This window comes from Apteryx mantelli, chromosome 9 (assembly GCF_036417845.1).
Source record: "Apteryx mantelli isolate bAptMan1 chromosome 9, bAptMan1.hap1, whole genome shotgun sequence".
Taxonomy (NCBI): Eukaryota; Metazoa; Chordata; class Aves; order Apterygiformes; family Apterygidae; genus Apteryx; species Apteryx mantelli.
Genome location: NC_089986.1, coordinates 2,227,922 through 2,250,905, shown reverse-complemented (window position 1 = coordinate 2,250,905; position 22,984 = coordinate 2,227,922).

The window sequence follows — 22,984 nt, the reverse complement described above, 5'->3', positions numbered from 1 at the left end:
GAGAACTGGGAACGGAGCGACTGAAACAAGGGCACATTGTACTTGAGGTTACTGCTGCTACCCCAGACAGAGTAACGCCACCAGTAACAGCGGTTCCGGGGAACAAGAAGAACAGCGTAGTTCCAAGATAAAAGGTTTGTAAGATAAATAAGGAAATTAATTACATTTAGCCAGGCAAATAATATGCAGTGAATGATTTCTCTAACAAACTTCACCTCTTCCTCTATTTTTCTGTTGCTCACAAGCAAATAATGCTTTGTTTCAAATGTTTTTTTTATTATTCACTGAAAAATTCTGCTATTCTTTCTTGCAAAGTCTTTTTTATTGTTCTTGCAAACTGCTGCTTCTGATTATTTGACACCTACACTGTGCTGGTCAGTTTTTACCATTCAAACAGGAATATTTCTGTCCCCTGACTGGATGATTATAACTTTTAGACTTGGATGACAAACAACAGTGGTCTTCCACAAATGTTCTTTTAAAATCCTATTCTTATTAAAATGTTGTTTCCTCCCCACTGTTAAACTGACTGTGCTTGAAAATTCAAATTAATATTTGTGGCATTTCTGCAGTGTTTATGAAGTCTGAAGTAGGTCACATTCTCAAAGCCAACTGAGCAGCGATTTCCAATGAAAATTCTGCCGTTCAAACAAAGCTCGCGAGCAGGTCTAGCTGGGCTGAACGCCATCCGAGTTGTGTGCTTTAATAACGCAAAGCTTCCATGGGGCCATTAGTAGCTCTGCTTGACAGTATTTCCTAGAAATATGAACCATAGGTTGCACACAGCAACTGCCTTCACAGGGCTTGTTTATGAGAGCTGAGCCCAGCTCTGGGAAGTTATCCAAAGAAATTTTACCCTAAGGTTCCTCCCTTGCCTCCTCGAACAAAAAGTTCTACAACATGTTTGACAGGAACAGAATAAAACAGGCGATAAATGCTTAGATATTATATATGTGCATCACATGCATTGTGGGTATAAATGGAATAAGCAGGACTATTTCTCACTAGTGGATTTTCCAACTTTTCTCATCCCGAGTTCAGCAGCCCTTGGGAATAACCTTGCCTGCTTATTGTTGACAAGTTTTCTAATTCATCTTTATACAGATGACTAATACTCTTAGGATAAAATCCTTGGCCCCACTGAGGTCAAATGCAAAACTCTTGTTAACTCTAATAGGCCAGAATTTCACTATGATCATTGCCTGTTTTAATCTCACCTGTAAAGTTTTGTATGATCATTACAATAACTGAATTTGTTTCTCTGGTCTCCAGGCACAGAAACGGAAGAATCTTCCCACCGCTTCCCACCTAATGAAGTTTAGACACTAGTTTTGTAGTGGTTTGGTGGGAAATGCTGCTTCTCTCACTGTGGCCTGAGCAATGTGCATCCATGCTGCTTCGAGCAGAGGCTGCCCCGCGAGAACAGCCTCCTCATGTGCCTCCCTCCCTGGAGAACCGTGTGGTTCAAGCCACAGTGTAAGCCAAAATTTAGGCAGGGAGGATGACCAGTCTGGGCTCAAGCCCTTCAGCTAACATGACAGCGTTGGTTCCTGTTCTGGGACACATCCGCTTTGGTCAACATCGCTCCTTGTGCTTTGGAGCAATCATGGTACTCTAGGCTGCTTTTCACATTAAAATGTTAGGAGTAAAGGAAATGTTAGGAGTAAGCAGGAAATAATAGAATTTTTTAATATAAATATTAATTTTTAATAGAAACATGTTTCCATCAGTTAGGAATTCCTTAGATTGCACCTGCAGAGGAACTGGACATTGATGAATTAGATGTCAAATTACAGAAACATTTAGTTGGCTCAATTACACCATAAATCTCACGGTTGTCTAATTAGGTGAAGAAAGAGGCAAAACCAAACTTGATTCATTTGTCTGGTTCATTGAAATGACTTGGAGCTTTCTAAACTGTTTGTATTAGTGTTGGTTTTGTCAGGGCCCTGAGGGCACTAACAGGCCTTAACGGCCCCAACCATCCTCACCTGGGATCCCCACCCCCTGCCCATGGACCTGCCCCAGCCCAGCCCTGGCTGTCCTGCTCCCTTGCAGGGGTGCTGGGTCCAGTCCTGCTCTGCCAGCATGGGGAGCCCCCCAGCTCCTGGGAGCCCCCAGTGCGTCCTGCGCCCAGTTAGCTTTCACTGACCTTCAGGACATCAAAAGATTTGCATGTATTTACTTCCATAAATGTGGATACTCTAATGTAAGTACCTCATCCATCTTCTCTGAGTATAAAGCTTTCAAAAGGTAATCCCGCTATTTAAATGCAACTTTTAGTATACACTGAAATCACTTGATGTTTATAAGACAGAAGTAAACACACAGCACCAATATGTTTGCATAGCAAGCAATAGCCATAGCTGTTTTTTAAGAGCCAAGATTTGCTCACTGATCTGTGCCCTCCACCCCTCCCCTCCATTTCTTATGACTCTTCCTCAACAGGGAAATCAACCTGGACATACAATTTCTGTATGTCTTACAGATAAAGCATGAGGAAATTAGAATTTGAGAGGGTCTTTAAAAGTCAAACAATGTCTTTTGTTGCTAGTAAGCCTCGGGGAATAAGCATATCCAACTTTCTTTCAAGAGAGTAAAATAATTATCCACTTTGGGAAATATCCAAGGCCATGCTGACTTGCTTGGAAACCTTGTCTGTATTTGTGGCACAAAGATAAAATGGTAGGGCATTCTTTCTAGCAGTGCCCAACAATAGTTGAGCTACTTTCGTATTCTTGGCTATCTGGCAAAGCCCTGAAGCCATAAAATTCTTGGAACAGCCTAGAAGTGATGATGAGCTTAAGCTGCAGACTTACAGATGTTGATCTCTCTAAAGTCAAGAAGATTAAATTCATACCTGAACTAGTCAAAGAAGACCTCTAGTTCAAGTCAGTAGCATTTCTCTCCACATTTGTCACCTGTGTGGTGTTGATCGGTTGTCTCTTCCCTGAATTCAGTTTTTACGTCGTGGTTGTAGATCATTAAAAAAGTATGATAATAGAAGGGACTCCAGTGTCTCCAGGATATGAACAAAAGGAACCTTTTCTGGCTACTGGCCATGGAAAGTATGTGTAGCTGTAAGAGGGTTCTTTGTTTCTATGTTCTTTTGCAAATGACAACTTTATACAGACAGGTAGCACTATTGTTGATGGATACAAACGCATATTCATTGGAATGACTCCTTATTTAAGAATAAATAACAGCTGGAGGCTCATGTGCCACAACATGCAAAACAGATTTGTAACCAAAGATCTTTGGTTGGTTGTGGTTTGGGGCTTCCAGCCCAAGTGAAAACAGTTCATGGCCAGTGTTTTGTTTTCTTTTCTTTTGTTGAAGTATGCTAGTGTGAAGTTTCTTTGCTTCAATGCAGGTGGTGTTTCGGCAACAGCAGAACATGATTTTTCCAGCTGTCTATGACTGTGCTTCAGTTTTGACACTGTGAGCCCACCTCTGGGTTTCAGATGGCCTCTGTTGGCACCGCCACACTGAGGTCAGCTTTGAATCCTGGCCACCGGCTCTCTCGGTGCTGGATAGCGAGTGATCATGTACTCACACAGCCTGTCAGGCTCTGCTTTCATATCCGATTGATCAGGAATGTTTTCCAGTCTATGTAGTACTGATTCTCTGCTCTTAACTCTTACTCTACTTAGTACTGTCTCATTTCATAGGAAGATACCCATAACTGGCTATGAGGTCAGAGTCAGGAACAGCACTGTCATATGAGACTATCTGTACTGATTAATCAGAAGCCATGCAACAACTCCTGTTGTGGAAACTTTTACACTTCCATGTTGGTTTTCAAGTGTAGGATTCCATCTGTTTTATTTTCATCAACTCATTAAGACACATAATACTCCCCTAATATGTGGTGATTGCTTATTACCATAGCTACCGTATCTAGCAGACAGTGATAGGGCTATTGAGGGAAGCAGGATCTCAGGCTTTTCAGGTCAATAGTCCTAGTTGGGCTTTGTCTATTTGGTGATCCTGGGAAAGATAACACACATGAGCAGGTTTGGGGAGCTAAAAGTTTTCATGGGCTCAAAAGGGGGTTGGACAGTTCATGAAGGAGAAATCTGTTGTAGGCTACTAAATACATAGAAATTACCTCTGGTTCAGGAAACCCATTTTGGGAAGCTGGAATATTACTCTGGCTATGCTACCTGTTCTTCCGCTGCTCTTCAGTAATCCAGTATAGTTGCTCTTATCTTCTTAATAGAAGAAGTGAATCTAAAATAGATCAGAAATTCAGAAATAAATGAAAACAGGACCACTTTAATTCTAGCCATGCTTTCGCTAATCCACCATGGATACTGATTTGATGATTTGCCCTCTGTGTTCTACTGTAGAAAGGCCCTGCTCTAATGGCAAATGGTTGGGACCAACATTTACGTTAGAGAAATGGTGGAAGGACATTGTCCACTAGCACCTAAAAGATACGTCTTTAAAACGTATACTAAAACCTAAACTACAAAGAATCAAAGGCACTTTCTAAACATATCCCATGTGTGTACAGAACTGTGACTGTTACATTTGGCTCTCTTCCGGAGGTTGTACAGTATCTGTTTCATTGTGTTTTCACCATATGTCATCCAGATCTGGATCCAGCATGATGTGTCCCATAAATAATTGGGCCCAGCTAGTTTAAGATTTCTGTCAGTAGGACAAACAGGATTTCAGAAGAGCTCCACAGTATTCCTACTTCCATGACTGAGGAGACCAGAGAGACTTAGCCTGTACCAGGCAGATGTCTTACACTAATAAAAGTAAATTATGTGTCTAAAATACCACAAGACCCATTTCAAACCTACAATCTTTTCCCAAGGCCTGGGTACTCGGAAAGATTCATGTCTGTGTAATGGCATCACATCACGACACTTAATCCTTGCAAGGATGTGGTTACTTCCTGGTGTTGTCTGTGTGGGGAGAACAGCACGTTTCTCAGCAGAGCACTCTGCCTGTGGAATTTGCTCCCTTGACATGGTAGTCCCAGCAAGTCCAGTTACCCATGGGTATGGTCATGCTCCTAATCCAAGGTACTGACAGCTAAAGTATTTCCCAGATTAGAAGAGGATAAACTCTGTTTGTTTCTACTTGCTCTCAACTACACTTAGTCTGGCAACCCCCTCTTGGCATTCCTCACAAGGTAAGTCCAGTAGCCTTCCCCCAGTAAAGTTTAATGAGTTATATTTGATCTTTCAGCACTAGCTTTGTTTTGTACTTCCCATTCAGGATAGGATTTTATGTCTCAAAGAGGTTGTCAATCCCAACATTTAGAATCATGGTGTATATGATAGACTGATGTAAACTGATGTAAATAATACCGTATACTCTTGACTAAAGCCCTTGCGCCACTGACTTATCTTATCCCTAAGACTTCAAACAGTCATTAAACCCACCCTTAGCATTAAAAAACTTACCTATCGGCCTGTCTTCCATGAATATTGCCACAAAACATGGCTGGCTGAATCCTGAGTTCACTGACACACCACACAGGTATATCGCTAGGTTTATATCAAGATCAGAGCTTGAATGTAAAGATGCTTCACAGGGAAATGAACCAAAGAGACAAAAGATTAGGAAGCACCTTTCTTTCTGGTATGTGGAAGCAGCAAAGACGGGCCACAGGAGCCCTAGTTCCAACTCATTGCTTTAGCCAAAGTCATTTGGATACTAAAAGCTTAGGTGGACAGGAGAAATTGCTTAGAGACCAGCGCAAAGTAGCTGCCTCTCCCTTGAATATGTCTCATAATTTTAGGGGATAAGCTACTTGAAATTGTTCACTTTGCCTAATATACAATTGGCCTCTTGCTTTTGTTTCTGTTTCCTAATAGAATGGCTGAAGCTTACAGACAGGAAAATAATGATAGTCAAATATTTGTTGAGGAGGAATATTTGTCCTGTGCAAAGCTATTCCAGCCGGATTTCATCAATAGTTTGGTAAACACCTTACAGCCATCCAGATATTTGTTTGGCCAAACAAAAAGCAGCAAATTGAATAGAAGCTGAGTATTCAAAACGATTTTTGCAAACTCTTTCTGCTCTGTTGAGTGCTTCGCATCTGGCTGTATCCTGTTCCATTTAATCGCTAATGAAAATGCATGTGAAAAGCAGTCGCCCTCTTCGAAAAGCTTATTTCTGCTTTTGGGCTTCCCTCTCTGCTATCTATTAACTCTCCATATTCACAGTAACTCACTTTCTCATTCGCAGTCTCCTGCTGCTCTGATTGTCTTTGACAAGGGCAATGGAATGGGGGTGGGGAAGGATGATGGGAAACATTATGATTTTATCAGCAGCCTGTTGTACATACTGTTATGAAACGAGAAATAAAACCCATGTGTAAAATATCAGTATTGGTAATAAACTGTAAAGCCCATAAGCCTGTTAACTGTAGGAAAGGCTATGATGGGGTGGATCAGTGGTCTTAGATGAAAGCCAGCTGCCCAGCGTCTTGCCTCTGACAGCAACCAGTAGCAGATGCCTAGAGAGAATGTAGGAGAAGACAAATATAGTGACCCCCTCTCTGCAACATCCCCTTTGCTTCCACCAGTAGATGCTTTAGGTACCTTTAACACCAGACACTTCTTCCTGATCATTGTGTTTAATAATAGGATTTTGCCCAATCCCTTTTTAAAGCCATTCATACTTTTGGCCTCCACAACATCCTCTGGCTATGAGTTCCACTGTTTAATTATGTGTTGACTGATTATTTGAGTGCCCTCATCTGCAAATCTTTTAATGGCAGCATGAAGGCACTTGAAAGCACCTATGTAATTGGGCTATCCAGCACTGAGGTTTCCTGCCCGTTATGCACAAGCCTACAGGCCCAACAGGAACTGTGAAAGCTCTTTCAGGCACGCACAGCAAGCAAGGAAGACAAATGAGAGACGGTACGTGCTAGGAGCTGACCTCCTTGCATTGACTCACTGCAGAAGAATCAAAGGGAATATGTTTCAAGGTCACTGGGCTTATGTGAAATCTGAAATCATATCTAAGCATTCAAATACAACAGAATCTTCAGTATATTTCTATTGTTCGGTCGGAAAGAGCAATAGAGTATCTCATACCATCAAGTGTAATATCAAACTAGACCACAAGTCTATTGAAATATGACCAAATTAGTCTCTTCCCCCCCAAAAGCAGATAATGGGCCTTCTAAACTTTCACATCATCTGAAGAATTCACCATATAGATTTGTCTTAGTTAAAAGGTTGTCAGCTCACAGTCCTGTAAACATGACCTTATCCAAAGACCATCGACCAGATGAAAGGTTGTGAGATGCACTTGAGGGCTTCGTGTATCCCATTCTAATAATCTAAATGCATCACTGCCCTCTGCTTCAGTAAGAAATCTTCAAGGGAGAGGATTCATAGGCCTCTTCTGGGTGTTACCTGTGGTTTGTTGGTGTTGATGACTTCAGGGTGAGAAGAGTCTGTAGAAAGCAGATAGCACTTCACAGTAACACCGAGATACGTCAGTGGAGCACAGCAGAAACGTCCGAGCAATGAAGTTCTACCTCTAGCATGGATGTGTCCAGTGTGTTGCAGGGAAAGTGGTAGAAAATAGTTGGATGACCTAATTAGCATCTTTTCACCTCTGTTAAAGCTGCTTGTGTCTGTTCCTACTTTTTCCCTGCATCTTCCGGGAATGATTTTCATCCCCAGGCAATGGTCAAAGGACAGATGTGCGAGAATGTGCAGTCTTTGCACTCACTACATGAGGGCAAACTAGGGGCCATGTTTGAAATGTTGAATATATCTTTGTGTCTTGTGGGCTGTTTTGCTGGCTTGGGTCTGTCTGCAAATGTCTGATATACTATATTTTGTCTTTTCCTTTCAATCTTCCTTTCTTTAAATCTATGGCTCTAATATCTACATAGTAATACCTTTCTTTCCACTTCTGTGTCTCTATCAGTCACTTTTTCCAGTCCACTCCTCTTTTCATTTTTCTTTTAAAAAGTTTATCTCTGTTCTTTCCATCTAAAAGATTGAATTGTGATTAATGGAGGCAACAGGGAAGTGAACACTTGGGATTAAAGTGCAAAGTATAGGTCACCTATTTGTTTTGGGAAAGATCAGGCTTGCCAGAGCAAATTCATCAGCTGAGATGTCTATTTATATACAGACATTATCTATTTTTTTGGTAGGGAGGCTCTTGAGGACAGATCTTAAAGAACCTGCTGCCAAGTAAACATTCAGAAGATATCACCAAGCAGGCAGAATGACTGCAAGGGCACCTGCAATAAGCAAAGTTCACACTTCCCCATAACATGGCATCTTTGTCAAAAGGCCTCACACGTCGATGGCACTCTGTGTAAGCTACGAGTCTGGGAGGAGTTCCCACTATAACAGTAGTTTTAATTTTCCAGCTCCTTTCTATGAACTTTACAGTACCAGTTCATTCCTGCATCTTTTATCCACATGAATAACCTCTTAAACTCCATGAAGGAGCACTTCTTGTGTAGATACTGGGGGCAGTATGGTGACGAAGGTCCACACCATCAGAGATGCAGCATCTTGGCAAGCAGCATGCAATATAGCTTCCACTATTTCATGTAGGTCAGAGATCTTACAAACTACATAGGTTCATAAGAACCAGTCATTTTAAAGGCATCTCTTTTTCTGAATTACAATTAATTCCATGAGATAAAGTATCCCTATGGAAGAGGTTCTCTGCTTCTAGGATCTGAGTTAGCTCAGGTATTTTCAAGCACAGCATTGTGACAGGTATGCATTGGTAGGTGGCAGATAACATAAAACAGAAAAGAAGGACAGAAGCTGCATGAACCTTCATGTAATTCTGAATAACAAAATGATAAGCAAAGTCTCAGCTGGATGTGTCTGGGTGGAATGTGTCTTTGTATGTGTCGTAAATCATCGAGGAGACAGAGGCAACACTAGGTTATTTACTATGCACCCGAGGCTTCTGGTATAACAAGATGCCTCCTGCAGAGAATGTCAACAAACACTGTGGATACACTGGATTTCCCATTGGGCCTGTTAAGTTTAGGAAAGGTCTAGATATGTGCATATTGTTTTGATCATTACATTTTGGATTAACAAATATAGCTTGACATGAGGTCCAAAAATGCCAGAAATGCCTCTTGTCCACCAAAGGATTTCAGCGGCTTGTTAACTGTTAACAGACTGTTTAAACACACTATAATCTGATGAACCCAGAGGCTGGCCCACTGGAGACTTCTTTCATTTGTTTGGCCTGATAAGTGAGCTTATGCAGCACACTCTGTTAATCATGGCTGCATCCTGAAACGTGGCTTGGTAAAAACAGCAGTGCAAAGGAGTCAGCTGGGCTTTGCCAAAACTGTCTTGGAAGTTCCGATTCACGATTGTGCAAAATATTTTCTCCCAGCTTCCTAGGAGCAACTTAGCTTGAGACGCCCATATAGAGGGGGGTGCCTGGGGTTACCAAGTTAATAAAGAACTAGCTGCTGGGATTTAGTTAATAAGTCGGAGGTGATTTCTGGTGCAAGAATGAGGACACTCAAATGGTGGCTGGTTCTAAATGCAAAAAGTGTGTCAGAAAGCTGAAGATTTTTGTCACAGGAAGTTCTGGGTGCTGAAATTTTACGTGGGTTCACAAACTGGAAATATCTGGGGGAAAAGTCTAGCCAAAAATACAAAGATATCAACTCTGGTCTGAGAAACTCCTGAATTTGCTGGAGGCTGGGAAAATGCCTGAAGAAAGTCACTGTGTGGCCTGCTTCGGTCTTGTACATTTTAAAAATCTGCATCGGGGCAGGATGCTGAACTGCGTGGAGTTTAGGTCTGATCCAGTACAGCCATTCTGAAGTTATGGCGGCGAAACCAAAACCCACTCCCTCTCCCCTTAGTGCTGCCTTTGTGGGTGCTCTAAGTGATGGCAGGTGTTGCTCTGACTGCACAGAAGGAAGCACTTGGTGAAGAATGTGTGATGGCCATTTTTTTTAAACTAGGTTTTGGTTGAGCTTTGGATGCACAGCAAGTTATTTCGAAGGAGCAAAGACCCTTAGAGGAGGCCTTGTTCTATTCCATAGAGTCACTAGGTGAAGGGAGCAAATATCTGGGGAAACAGAGCCTGTGAAATAGATTCTGATCTGAAATTATATATTAGTTATTTTGATGTGGTGCAGGCATGTGAAAATTAGAACTGTCCAGATAGGTGGTTTTGGCTCTCGTGGGTTTCAGCTGATTTAATTTTTCAGTTTTCTATTAAGATCCAGTGCAGCAAAAAACATAATTATGGTAAACTGTGAGGGTTTTTTTTAGTAATGATGTATGCAAACAGTTTTAAGGGGGACAATTGATCTATTCCAATCATTTTTATCGGTTTCATCATAATACCAAAGCAAAATTCTGGCATTTTTCAAGACCATGTAGAGTCAGCAAAGTCATCTTCTGTTTCAGAATAAAGTCAAAGTCACAGAAAGTTTCTTCCAACTCTGCTGGTAATATTTGAATATTTGAACCTAAAAGTACACAGACTTGCATAGTTTCTAAGACAGATAGTGTACAGTGATTTTTTTTTTGTCATGTTTCTTTCAACGTAATGACCTGTTTGCATTACAAAGCCCTTGCTTTGAGATGTCTCCACAGAACAATGTTTCTCCATAGGTGATCAAGCCCCTTTTCTCTGCAGTGAATCCCCAAGGACAAAAGGGTCATTAAATTAAAATTAACATTTTTTTTTAAATCAGATACAATCCATTATTAGTACAGTCATACTTGCAACTAATGCAAGATAAATGTAGCATTTCTCTTCTGAATACCTCTGGTTAGCTTCATACCCTTTCAGTGTCACGTGGTTCAGTGCCTTCTGCCACCATCCACCACTTAGGTGGAGGATTAACGCTGCCAGATTCATTTGTAATTACTGTACAAATCTTTATTGTCAGTACTACTGGAGACAGCTGGCAGATCAGATTGCAGAGGACAGGTGTTATTTGGGTTTTCAGTTCACTTCAAAGTCTAGATTTACTTATGGTCAAACACAAAAATGCTACTAAATTTTGGATTTTTTTTATAGTAAAGTGCTGCCTCCTGCTGGGTAAAAGGTATTATAATATAGCCTTTCTTTAGTAATAATTCTGTAATTTATAATAAAGTATTTCTTCCACCTGAAGTTTAGGAAAGGGCATTTTAAATATTATTCTGTTAGCAATTAAATAGAATACTCATTTTAAAATTTGTCTAGCCCAGAAGGAATCAAACTAACTCCAGACACAAGGGCTGCACAAGAAAATATCTTGATATTTCAAGAGCGTGTACTTATTTCCCGGAACATGGAGGGATGCTGTCAGTGTGCCATCTGCACAAAGGTACACTTACCCTAACTATAATAAACAAACATGGTTCAGTCCAAATCTCTTGGCTCATACCTAGCTTAGCGTAAGTATAAAACTGAATTCCCTGAGGGATTCAAACACAGATTTTGCACATTGCCTAACACTGCCCAAAGCATGAGGCTGCAAGCTGGGCAGGAACATAAAGCTTGCTGCTGCTGAAGCCTCGCACGGTACCTCGGGGAAGGCAGGACAGGGAGAGCGAGGCTCTGCGGTGCAGAGGCCAGGTCGTGGGAACTACTCCCTGTTCCTACAGCTGTTTCTGAGGCAATCATTGCAGAATATACAAAACCATGCTTAGATGCAGGACTGCAAGGCCCCCTCTCATCCCATCCCATCCCCTCCTGTCCTCCACCCTTCTGGCCCTTTTTGGCCTGGGGATCCTGTGCAACTCTGACCACGTCTGCATTAGCAATTGCAATGCAGTGCAAGTGGGGCAGACCTGGGGATCAGGCGCTGAGGACAGAGGGTCACAACAGACCTGCTGGGGGGTGAAATAGCTCTAGGTGGTCCTGTGGGCTTCACCTGAGAGGAATGAAGAGAAAATGGAGCCTGTCTTGAACACCACCTCTAACAGCTGATCTAAGAGGAGCATCCAAACCTCCTGTGAGTGACCGACTTCTGCAGTGAGCCCTGCTCGCCTCTAGGTAAGAAAGGACATGCAGCGCTGTAGGAGGGGTCAGGGATGTGAAGACACTTTATAGCAGCCATAAATAACCTCCAAAGAGGAGCAGGACATGGGACTTGCCTGTATCATCACGGCTTCTTACTGCCAAGGTCTAGGGAGCGGTGTGCTGACTTCTGCAGTTCCTCGCTGAGCGTGCCGGCTGCCTTCGGCTCCTCTTGCAGGGTGTCTAATCCCTCTTCCCGCACTCTGCGGGAAGGCTGTGCGCTATAGAACGTGCCAGCGTCCCAGGTGAGCGCTGGCCCTCTCCCGGCTGCCTTGCACAGCGATCCTTGTAACATCCACAGACTTCCTGCTTTAAAGATGCCTAGTAAAAAAGAAAAGGGGGGCGGGGAGTGTTATTATACATACATACATATATTTGTCAGATCTGTTTGTCATCGGTTTAGGGAAGTATTAGCAAATGATATTGTGGCTCTTTCCAGGACCTAGATAAGGTTGAGAGCATCTTTAATTCAAACTGAGGTCTGTTCTGAAAATAAATGACAACATTATTATATTACATTGACTAAAAGGAGAATTATATTAAACAGAAATCCTATTCTCATTTATGTTACTGTACAGTTTGGGAAACTTTGATTGTAATGGTATTAACCCCTATTTATGTCAATCAGTAAACAGAATGTGTCCATCTACATGAGTAAATGACCTGCTAACATTAATTTTTAGGTCTTCCCTTGTTTCTAATTAACTGCTGCTGAAATTATTCTGGGATATTGATATAAAAAGTGTTTGGTCTTGCCTACAGTAACACAGAGCATCTGCCCGTTGCCAGATTCTATCAGGTGTCCATGGCTTTTCTTAATGGTGCTGAAAAGCATTTGAAAAAGCTTTGACTCTGTCTACATTGATACTGGTTTTTTTTTTTCCTCAGCACTATTGGGAGAGAGACAGAGCTCACTGTTGACAGCTATAGCTAACTACTGCAAATTATCCTCTTCCTCTATCTGTAAGTGATTTGTGGTCTATTAGTGATGATATCTTTTGCATATTTAATATTGCTGTTGCTTATATTAGCTAGGAAAATCTTGCCTATAGATTAACAGTTAAATTTCCTCTTGCTTGCTAGTGAGGGTCTTGGTAATGGTGTAACTATAAAGAACCATCCATCCTCCCTGTGTCCTGTGGCACCTGACCTGAGATGACACAGAAATAATCATCCCGTGGCTCTTCTGCAAAACTAAATCAACACACTAGATGGCACACAACCACTTATAAAAGCCCCAAAATATGCTCCTCTTACAAATAAACATAGCCACATAAAATTCACCACTGAAAAATAGCTATGGGAATTAAGTTCGCGCTTATAGTTAAACTCAGAGTATACTGAAGCTGGTCTAATAATCACCATATTATTAGCAAGCTATATTATTAATACCTCTTTCATGTACTTATGGTCATGAACTACAATTAGCAGCAACATACGTAGTGTTTTCTCCTTCTGTCAGGATGGTTAAAGGTGTCTTCCTAATTTTTACACCGACACTTCATTCAATGAGGTACTCTTGGTAAGGTGATATATAGAGTCTAAGAAGCTGTGCTATTTTTCTGTCTAAAATGCCCTACTTCAGCCATAAGGACTGAATTTCATGCTTTACTGCAATCAGTGGGAAATTTGCCATTGACTCAGTAGCGCTTAGATTTCAACTTAGATGCTGGAAGAGAAATAATATACCTGACAGCGGAGCAGAGGTGAAGAGGGAAGGACTTGATTCTTTCTTTGAATCATTCTGTATGAAAAAAAAAGAAAGAATAAAACACCTCTCTTGGGGTTGATAAGATACCCAAAAGTGCTTTATAGCAGAAAAAGCTAGCAAAAGCATGAAGAAATGTTTGAGCAGCTCGCACCCCATTACAGCAATTCCTACAGTGAAAAAAGAAAGCCAGCTGACATGTTTAGCTCATCCCCAGCGCCACCTCCTTTCTGCTCTATGCCCTTCTGTGTTTGCCAACTACTCTTCTAGTATTTGGACACGAGCTGTAATATAAACAATTTGGTTCAATACAAAAAGCAACCTACACAAAGGACTCATCTTCATGCCAAAAGAAGGATGAAAGTTCTTGTTCCAAAAAAGCAGCCACAGAACAAGAGAGGGTGCCTTCCAACCTGATTTACTTAAATGTGGGTAGTCCTCTCAGGTAAAACACTTAAACTGGTTTTAAAGAAGTTTGTACAGTCTGAAAGATTTCTTGTCGGCTACAACTTTTGCGTGTACCCAAGGTCTGGCGTGCAGCTAGTACTGCTATTGCTAAACTGGCCTTTTACTCATTCTGTACAGATCCACGGTTCAGTAAATACAAATATGCAAATGGGCTAAGTGGCGAAAGATTTCCTTGGTATTTACATGAGTTGAAGCATTTCTGTACTGACTGTATCTTTGTCTGTAAGGGAAACACCTGGTAAAATTGTTCGTTGACTGCAACTCGATGTTTTCTAGATTCTGCAGCTGCTCCAACAAGCACCTCAGATAATGTTTCAGAAAATGGCCACCTCCCCCAGCTCCGTCCACCAGGAGCAGGATGTGGTTCTGTGGCAGCAGCGTGCTTGCTGCTGTAGCACGGAGCCTCTCCGGGGCTCAGAAAAAGGTTTGACACCGCTGCTTCGCTCTGCCTTCGGGAGCCGGGCTGGAATGCTAACCATCTCTCTCAGATGGGGCTGATTGCGATGCTGCAGCCAGGCTTCGCAAGTCACCTTTTCTTTCTGCTGCAGAACAAGGTCACCAAAGGACTGAAGTGTCTCACTGAAGCTGGAACAGGTCTGTTAAAGCAAAACAGCTACTTATTTAGATATACAGGGAACAAGACAATGCTCTCAATACTGTGAGCCTATACAGCATGCCTCTGTTAGGCAGTTCCCATATAAAACGGTTCAGTTTTAAAAGGGTTCTCACTAGGAAAACTCATTTGGGCTCACTCTGCTAGTCATACCCAGGCCAGAATAAGGACAGCATGTGTGAGGTTAGGATTTGCAGACTACTAATGTCACAGCTAGTAATACTAAATCCAGATACACTTGAAAGAGCACTACAGCTCATCATATCTTGCATATATCGATATACATTCCTCAGCTTCCCAGTCCTGCGTGCGCATCAGTCCCTGCTTCGCAAAAACGCAATAGGATAAATTCTCATAAGACAAGATAACCTGATCTTTCTTTTTCTTTCAAAGCCGCAGACTCATGATGCAACCCCTAAAAATAATTCAGACCTGCCCCACTAGTGACAAATATTCTCCTGGATGAATAAGAGCTAAATATGTCCCTCTGATGTGTGCCTTTCAAGATACAGCCTGTTCTTTTCCATCCCCTCAGCAGCTTGGTGGTGTTCGCGCTCTGTGCTAGCGGTTCTGGTGTGATTTATTCCAGGTTAATGCCTTGATCCTTCACCTCTTTGTACGTATGCCTATAGCTACAGATTTGTTCAATTGTGATATATCTGCAAGGACCGCATTTGCACACAAAAGGTGTCTGCACTAGAGGACTGCACAGGAAGGACAAAGAACAAACTCACACACGTTCCCAGCAGTTCAGGTCATTCCCCGTTTGCCATCATGTCCCAGGGTGCAAGACCCCGTTATTGAAGCAAAGGGTTGTACTGTGAGATCTGAAAGTCTGTCCCATGCTCGCTGTCATTCTCTCTCATTTGCCATTTTCTTAGTTTTCTTACCAACAGATGGAAATACTGTTAGTATTATGCTCATGGTAACTTCCCCCAGGACAGACCTGAGGCACACATGCAGAGCATAGCGCTTTTTAAGCGTGTGGTGATCACCCAGCGTAGAAAAAGTCAAGCACTGTTGTGGATTTCCAACCTGTTCCAAAAGCAAGAAGGCTATGTTATTTATCTTTCTTATGATGATAGGCTGCTATGAGGAACAGGGAAAACAGTGTTCACTCTCTCTGCTCCTATGGTGTCATTCCTGGCTGAAGAAGCTGGCTACTAACTGCTGCACGTCTCAGGGACGTGAAATAGCCCGTTTTCTCATCCACATTTTTAGGTCTTACCTAATAGGGCTGAGTCAAACCTGAGCTGACAGCAGAAACTGCCTGCTTCTCAGAACCACTTGGCAGCAGAAGCATCATTTTATCATTGTCGCACATTTTGGATCATCATCTACACTAGTACAAAGTGAGCATTACCCGCTCTCATCTGTCTGCCTGCATTTTGCATGTATCTCCAGCCCTGCCTGGGACCATACAAGGTCCATGCAGTAGGTCCATGATGCCCCCAGGCGTCATCGAGCCTATCGGGGTGCATCTGCCTCCTTGTTATGGGAATGCTAACCTTGTCACGGAGGGAAAACAAGTAGCAAGTACCCCATCGCTGGCGGTAATGTCTGAAAATGGCCTTGACATCTATCAGAGCTTCTGCATAATTATATACGCACCCTTGCAAGAAGATCTGGAGAGCTACCTATCCCCTGGAAACTGCAGCCAAGGAAAATAAAGTGATGCTAAATCAGTGAAATGAACTGATACCAAGATCCTGTATGAACACTGAGGACTGCTACAGATGCGCTCTGGTAATTCAGGGGGGCTGCTGCACTCCTGCTGTCAGCCCTGCCCTTCTTCCAGAGGTTACCTACTGCAGTTTAAAGACCGGCACATTAACTGCAAGTGCCAGCTGCAGTTGGACACATTTAATATTTTCTGTTTCTGAAACCAGCTTACTTAGAGGCATGTAATTTCTGTATGCAGATGAATCTGTCTCCGATTTGCAGTCTAAATATGACTTCTGCAATCACATAATTGTCTGACCTTCATAAGGTCTGATAAATTAAATTCTGCTCAACTTTTTCTTGAATACTGATGTGTCTAGATGAGGGGAAAAAAAGGCTTAAGTTTTAAATGTGCTGGAAAACATGTTTGAACTAAGATGACTTTAAACATACTGTTCAATCGGCAAATGCATCAAGTTCTTGTTTATATAAAAGTAAGCTGGTCAACATCAACTTATTTTAAAAAATGAGGAACATTCTGTATTTAGGCTTATTTTCCAATCTTTATGCTTCTATTGATGAAATAATAATTAAACCAATACACAAGAGTTATGTAGTATTAAAGCCATTAGAGTACATTGTGATGGGAAATTTGAAGCCCTGACTCCATAAACTCAAAAAATGAGTGGAAGAGGTAGGCTTCAATTAGCATCCAAATGCTGTAGAGCCTGAATCAGAGTCTTTAAAAGTGCTTTATTCATTTTTCAAGAGAAATGCAACTTTCCTAAGAAAGCAAAAGACAAGAAATATTGTATCATAAGTAGAAGATTTGAAGAACCCCAATATTCCAGCTCAGCAGCAGATTTCTGCATTTTAGATGACAACATCCTGGAAAAAAAATTGCTTCTCTCCACATGGGGACAAGGTGTGAATCTTTTCTTGATAGATTAAGCCAGTCACCACCAGTAACTTCACTGGAGTAAGCAAAAATGAGTAATACCAGGAGGAATGTGGAGTAATGCAACTGAAACCAATAGAATGAGAGTTTTAGGGAGTGGAAGGTAAAGAATCAGTTAACACGAAACAGAGAAACATTTATATAAAAGGCTGAGTTCATAATTACACTTCTGGTTTCATACCAAGTGATTCAGAGAAAAAACCTCAGATTTTAACTCACAATACTGAATTGCTCTTTTCTTTTTCAAGACGAATGAGTAGGAGCTTAAAGAAACTACCTTCTGGGAATGATTTCAAAATCTTCACTTTTCTCTGAGCTATTAATTTAGACTCCAAAATTGACTTCCATCTTTTTCAAAACTATCTAACTGATTTCTCTTAAAGTCTTAATTTGACAGAGCAAAAAACTGTAATTGTTACTCCAGCCTGAGTAAATTTCATTGCCAAGTCTTTTTGTGCCAAACTTTTTCTTTTATATCAATGCAAAGCCCGTATTCAACCCATTGTGGAAGTGTACTGCTTCCAATTAGAAGTTGTATTAGAGCCGATAAAGCAAATTTTTTCACTGGATGAGAGAGAATTCTAGATTCTCAGTTAATTTATCAGAATCAATACAAAGAATTGAAGTCAATCTCTTAAATGATTTGATTAAAAAAGACTTCTACTTTCAAAAATCTTGCACATAAAAACTGATTTGAATGCAATAAGTAAAAATGGATGTCTGATCTACCTGACATGACAGCAGAAAATTAATGGATTTTACTGCCTAATGTCCTACCATAGTTTTCTTATACCTGACATCAATCATTGTGTAAGGAAATAAGAATTTTCTACCATGGATTCTTATTCTTCTCAAACAAATCCTTTCCATTCTGTTAGGGTAAATATATGTAGCAATTTGCAGTTCTTTGCTGAGAAACCTGTTCTTATATTATCTTCTGTGAAACATTTTGTTGACAAACCTATAAAATCATTGGGGGCATGTCAGGCACTGAGATAGTCAGATTACCCACTAGAAAATGCTGAGAACAGAGCTCTGTCCTAAATCTCCCTTCCCAGAAGACCTGCTCAGCACAGGGTGATGCCACCTTCTCTTCAGCTCAGCCATCCTTTGCCAATGCAGCTCGCTGCCCAGTTTTGAGTCTGTAACTGTGATGGAAGGCACGGAAGAAATCCTCCTAGCTGTAGCCCAAACGAAACAGCACAGTCACTGAGAGATGGTGGAAGATCTGGCACTGCAGAAGTGTGCAAGGGTATGGACACCAAACACGTACACAGCAGATACCACATAGATTTGGAAGATGCACTACGCTGACATGTCCTATCCCCCAAGCGCGTTTACTTGCTTGGACAAGCTAGGCACTCATGCCCTCCCGAAGCTGTTTCCAGCAGCAGGGCTCAGGCTCCAGCCGCGACTCCTAGCAGCCCTCCATCACTTTGGTGTGGAGTCCTGGCGCCTGCAGGATGACGCTGATGAAGAACGAGTACGAAAGACAAAAGGCAACGTAGCGCTGACGCCAAATCCGTCTGGGCACCAATGCTGCAAATGCTGTACATGGGATTGCAGCCTGTTATGAGTGTACATATGAAACAAAGGCACATGCTCCAAAGTCCACTTCGATATCCAACAGCTATTTGCATACAGTCAATTTAAATAAAAAGCCTCTATAAACTATACGGTAGCAGGCCAAAGGACATAAAACAATTAAGCTCATTAACGTATTCACATTGATGACTCAAGCAGCAATTACTGATTGCCATCATCTTCTGGCAGTTTATGATTTTTGGCAACAAAGCACAAACTTTAATTAATTCTGCTTTGTTAATGGGTTTAAATTGTCTACTGTGCATATCTGTGCGTGCTTCTACAGGGAAGGGACTGCTAATGTGGACACCAATTCGTGTGGATTCTGTTGCAAAATAAGACATTAACATAACTCCATGTTTACAGGTTTGGAGACATCAGGTACCAGCTGACTGGCTACTGCAGATTGTTTGTGAATTTTTTTTAAAACATGCTACAGAAAAACTTTTCAGTATATTTAAGGCTTTCAATTGCATAACAGCTGAGGGGCAACACACTGCTCAACTTTACTGAATTCAAAAATATATACATGAAAAACGTAAGAATTTTTAAGACTGGTACCAGCAGGTTGAATCACCCCTAATGAAAGCAAATATACTTCTCTTTAGTTTTTAAAGCATTAAGTGTAATATGGCAAACCAGAGCAAATTAAAACCAATACACTATGGGTGTGTGCATGAAAATAAAAAGGCAGGCAAATTCCACTGTAATGACTGACACCTGCTGTTTCCATGACTCTTGTTTTTCCTTCTCATTCCAGATCTTTCTGCACACATTGCTAACTGGTATCAAATGAGAAAGAGCTGTTTGCCTTCTGCAAGCACCAAGGAATCTGTGATATTCTCACTTTCAGAATAATCTCAGACTGTTCAAACCACAGTAAATTTTCCCAACTCTCCTTTTTATTACTATTTCTTTAATCTTTAGTACATTCAATCGACTTTGAATTGCTTTTGCCACTGCACAGATGCTTAGCATTAGTATCATGGGTTCCTTGATCTTTTTTTTGGCTGTGCAATGCAACACAGAACGTTGGAGGTTTCTAGAAGACTTGAGATATTCCAGGTTGGTGATGGTATTCCTTCAACCTATGTAAATCTGTTTTTAAAATCTCTGTGACTGTGCAGCATATGACTAATGGAGGGGGCTTGTGAAAGGGGGGCATATTAACCTTTCTGACTAAATAGCATTCCTGCTGAGTCATGAACCTGCAAGCACAACACCCTCCGGCACCAGAAAAATCTGGAAGAGCCGTTAAATGCTCCTGCAAAGCACTATTTCAGTGGTAGTTACAGGCTGGCTTTCAAACCCCAAACAGGAAGAAAAGGTAAAAGCAAGTGTTGTGGACTCTGTGATCTTCCTACAAGATTTGCCAGTAAAACTAGGAATGTTTGACTAAATACTGTAACCAATGCTAAAAACAGCCTGCGTCATCCACCTACTAAGCATCGAGTGCTGGCCGCTGTCGGAAACAACACACTAGGCCGCATGTACCTCAGCCTCACTCGACACGACCGCTCCTGTGAAAGCCGAGCGGTCAATACTAGAATTCTGCACAGGCTGTCCTTGTCCTCAGTTAAAATTTTGGATCTGTATTTCTCTACAAATGTCCCTTCCTATCCTAGGTTCTCACAGCATAACAAACCCTGCAAGCAACGAGTCACTGCGATTCTCTGCTCAGCTGAAAACTATATTGCAAGTTGGCCTTATTAAGTGAGGCTTAGGCAACCTTATGGCGTATGTCTGATCGAGTCTGCTCTTCCCCAGCAACCGGAGGGAAGGAAGAGTGTTTCCCATCCCATCTGCAGCACTGCAACCGTGCTCTCCTCGCAGAGCTCTCGACCTGCCCCACAAAGGCCAAATCGCACCGATCAGTCCTCGCTTTAACCTATCGGCGCAGGGCCGATATCCGCCCTCGGGGCCAGACCGGACCGGCGGCCGCCGCCAGCCCTCACACGGCGGCGCGACATGGCGGCCAGCGGCGAAGCGGAGGAGGCGCTGCCAATCAAGCCCAGGGAGCCAATCAGAGCCCAGGTCTGCCCTCCTGGGCGGGACTTGCCGCCGACCCCGCCGTTGGTTACGGCCGGGGGGAGCTAGTCCCGGCAGCCGCGGAGGGATACGGCCGGGGAGGCGAAGCGCGGCGGCCGTTCCGAGAAGTGATGCGCAGCGGCCGGGCGGGAAATGCCGCGCTCGCCCCGTCCGGTTGCGACAGGCCGGCGGGCAGGGCGGCGGCGGCGGGGCAAGAGGCGACCGCAGGGGCTCCGCCTGCCCGGCGGCAACCTGCCTGCAGCGCCTTGCGGCGGGGGAGGGGGGGCCCTGTCCGCGCGCGCGCGGAGGTGGCGGCGGGGGGGACGTCGCGCGCGTGGCCGTTAGGCGCCGCGCCCCTCCCCCACTGGCCGCGCTGAAGTGATGGCGGCCGCCGGCTGAGGGGAGAGCCGCCATCGCGGCGCTGCGGGCGCCTTCGCCTCCTCCGCGGCACCGACGGAGGAGCTACAGAGCCGGCAGTTGCCGTCAGCGCCATGGCAGTTCGGGCAGGCCTCGCGCTGCCGCCCTGTCGCGGTTCTCAAAGCACGAAAAGGACGGGGAAAACGTGCGAGCAGGCCCCGTCTGCGGCCAGTCTGTCAGGAATGGGGACCTGGGGATGCCTGAGAGTGGGGAACCCAGCTGCCTCTGCACAGAACACACCGATTTTATTTTTTCCCCCAAATAAGAAATTGGAGAGGGTAGTTGAACACTTCAGAAATCATGGTGCCATACTTACACAGTTTGCAGAGTTGTAACCACATTATCGGCTACACACCTTGCTGTTTATCAGAACAGCTTATCTCTTTCAAGCAGAATATAAGATTGCAATAGAAACCTATTACTGTAAATACAAAAAGCATGACTGTTTTCAGCTCTTAAATATTCTTTTACTATAAATAAATATTATATATGGCATGTCTGCTGTCAGAAATCAGATGTGCTAGCATACAGCTTTGCGTGATGTTACTGAGAAGTTGTAGCTTCGAAAAAAGGAATTTCCAGGAAGCAAAATTCCAAACAGTGCGTGTGGATCAAGGCCAACACAGCCCCAGCTTTTCTGCGTCACATTGGGATAGTTACACATTTAAATGACTGTAAAAGCCTTCAGATGGAAATGCAAGTTGCTGTCTTGGGCAGCATGTTTTGTGTGGTTGAGGATCCAAATGTTTGAGGAAGGAGAGGGAAAATGTGGCGCAATGCTATGTGCAGCCACGACAACATGGGGAGGTGGTGGACCACCACCTTTCAGTAGCAGCCTGTTCCCCAATGCAGTAGCCACTTTAGCCTTTTTTTTTTTTCCCATTAATAAATCCACTTGGTAGAAGGTAACAGATGTGGGAGTTCGCTTTCAGCTTGGAAATGCATGGCCCAGCTTCTGTCGCTATTTGCGCCACAGCAATCACATTGTTACTTGATTTTATCAGTTTTTTTTTCTGTATGACATACTACACTCTGCAAATGCCAAAAAATATCACAACTGCAAATATACCGTATTCTGACAGTTCAGTCACAAGCCTGTCTGCTTGAGGCAGTGGTTAAGATGTGAACCTGAAATTACTTAATTCACCATTTGATATGGACACCTTAATTTCACTTTTTGGAAAGCTTTTCCAATTTGTTTAAAATCATTTAGAGTTAGAATATAAAATAAGAGTTCTTATGCAGGGTATGAACCAGTTAAACTATATCGTCTTTAAAACATAGTTAAGCCCGTGTAATTGCCCTTTCCCCTGCTATTGTGAAACATACAGTGCAGTTAGGTGTTTTTCAGTGGTGAAGCGGAATACTATTCAAAATCATTTTGCAGTGAAAAATGCTGTAAAAAGGTGAATAAATACAAGCCTCCTCCACCCCTCTGTGCTTTCATCCAGAGGACAGGAAGACCTGCGGGTGAAACGGCTTCCTTTCTCTCCTGCAAGGGCACAGAGGGAGTGCACATGGTTATGCGCTTCCT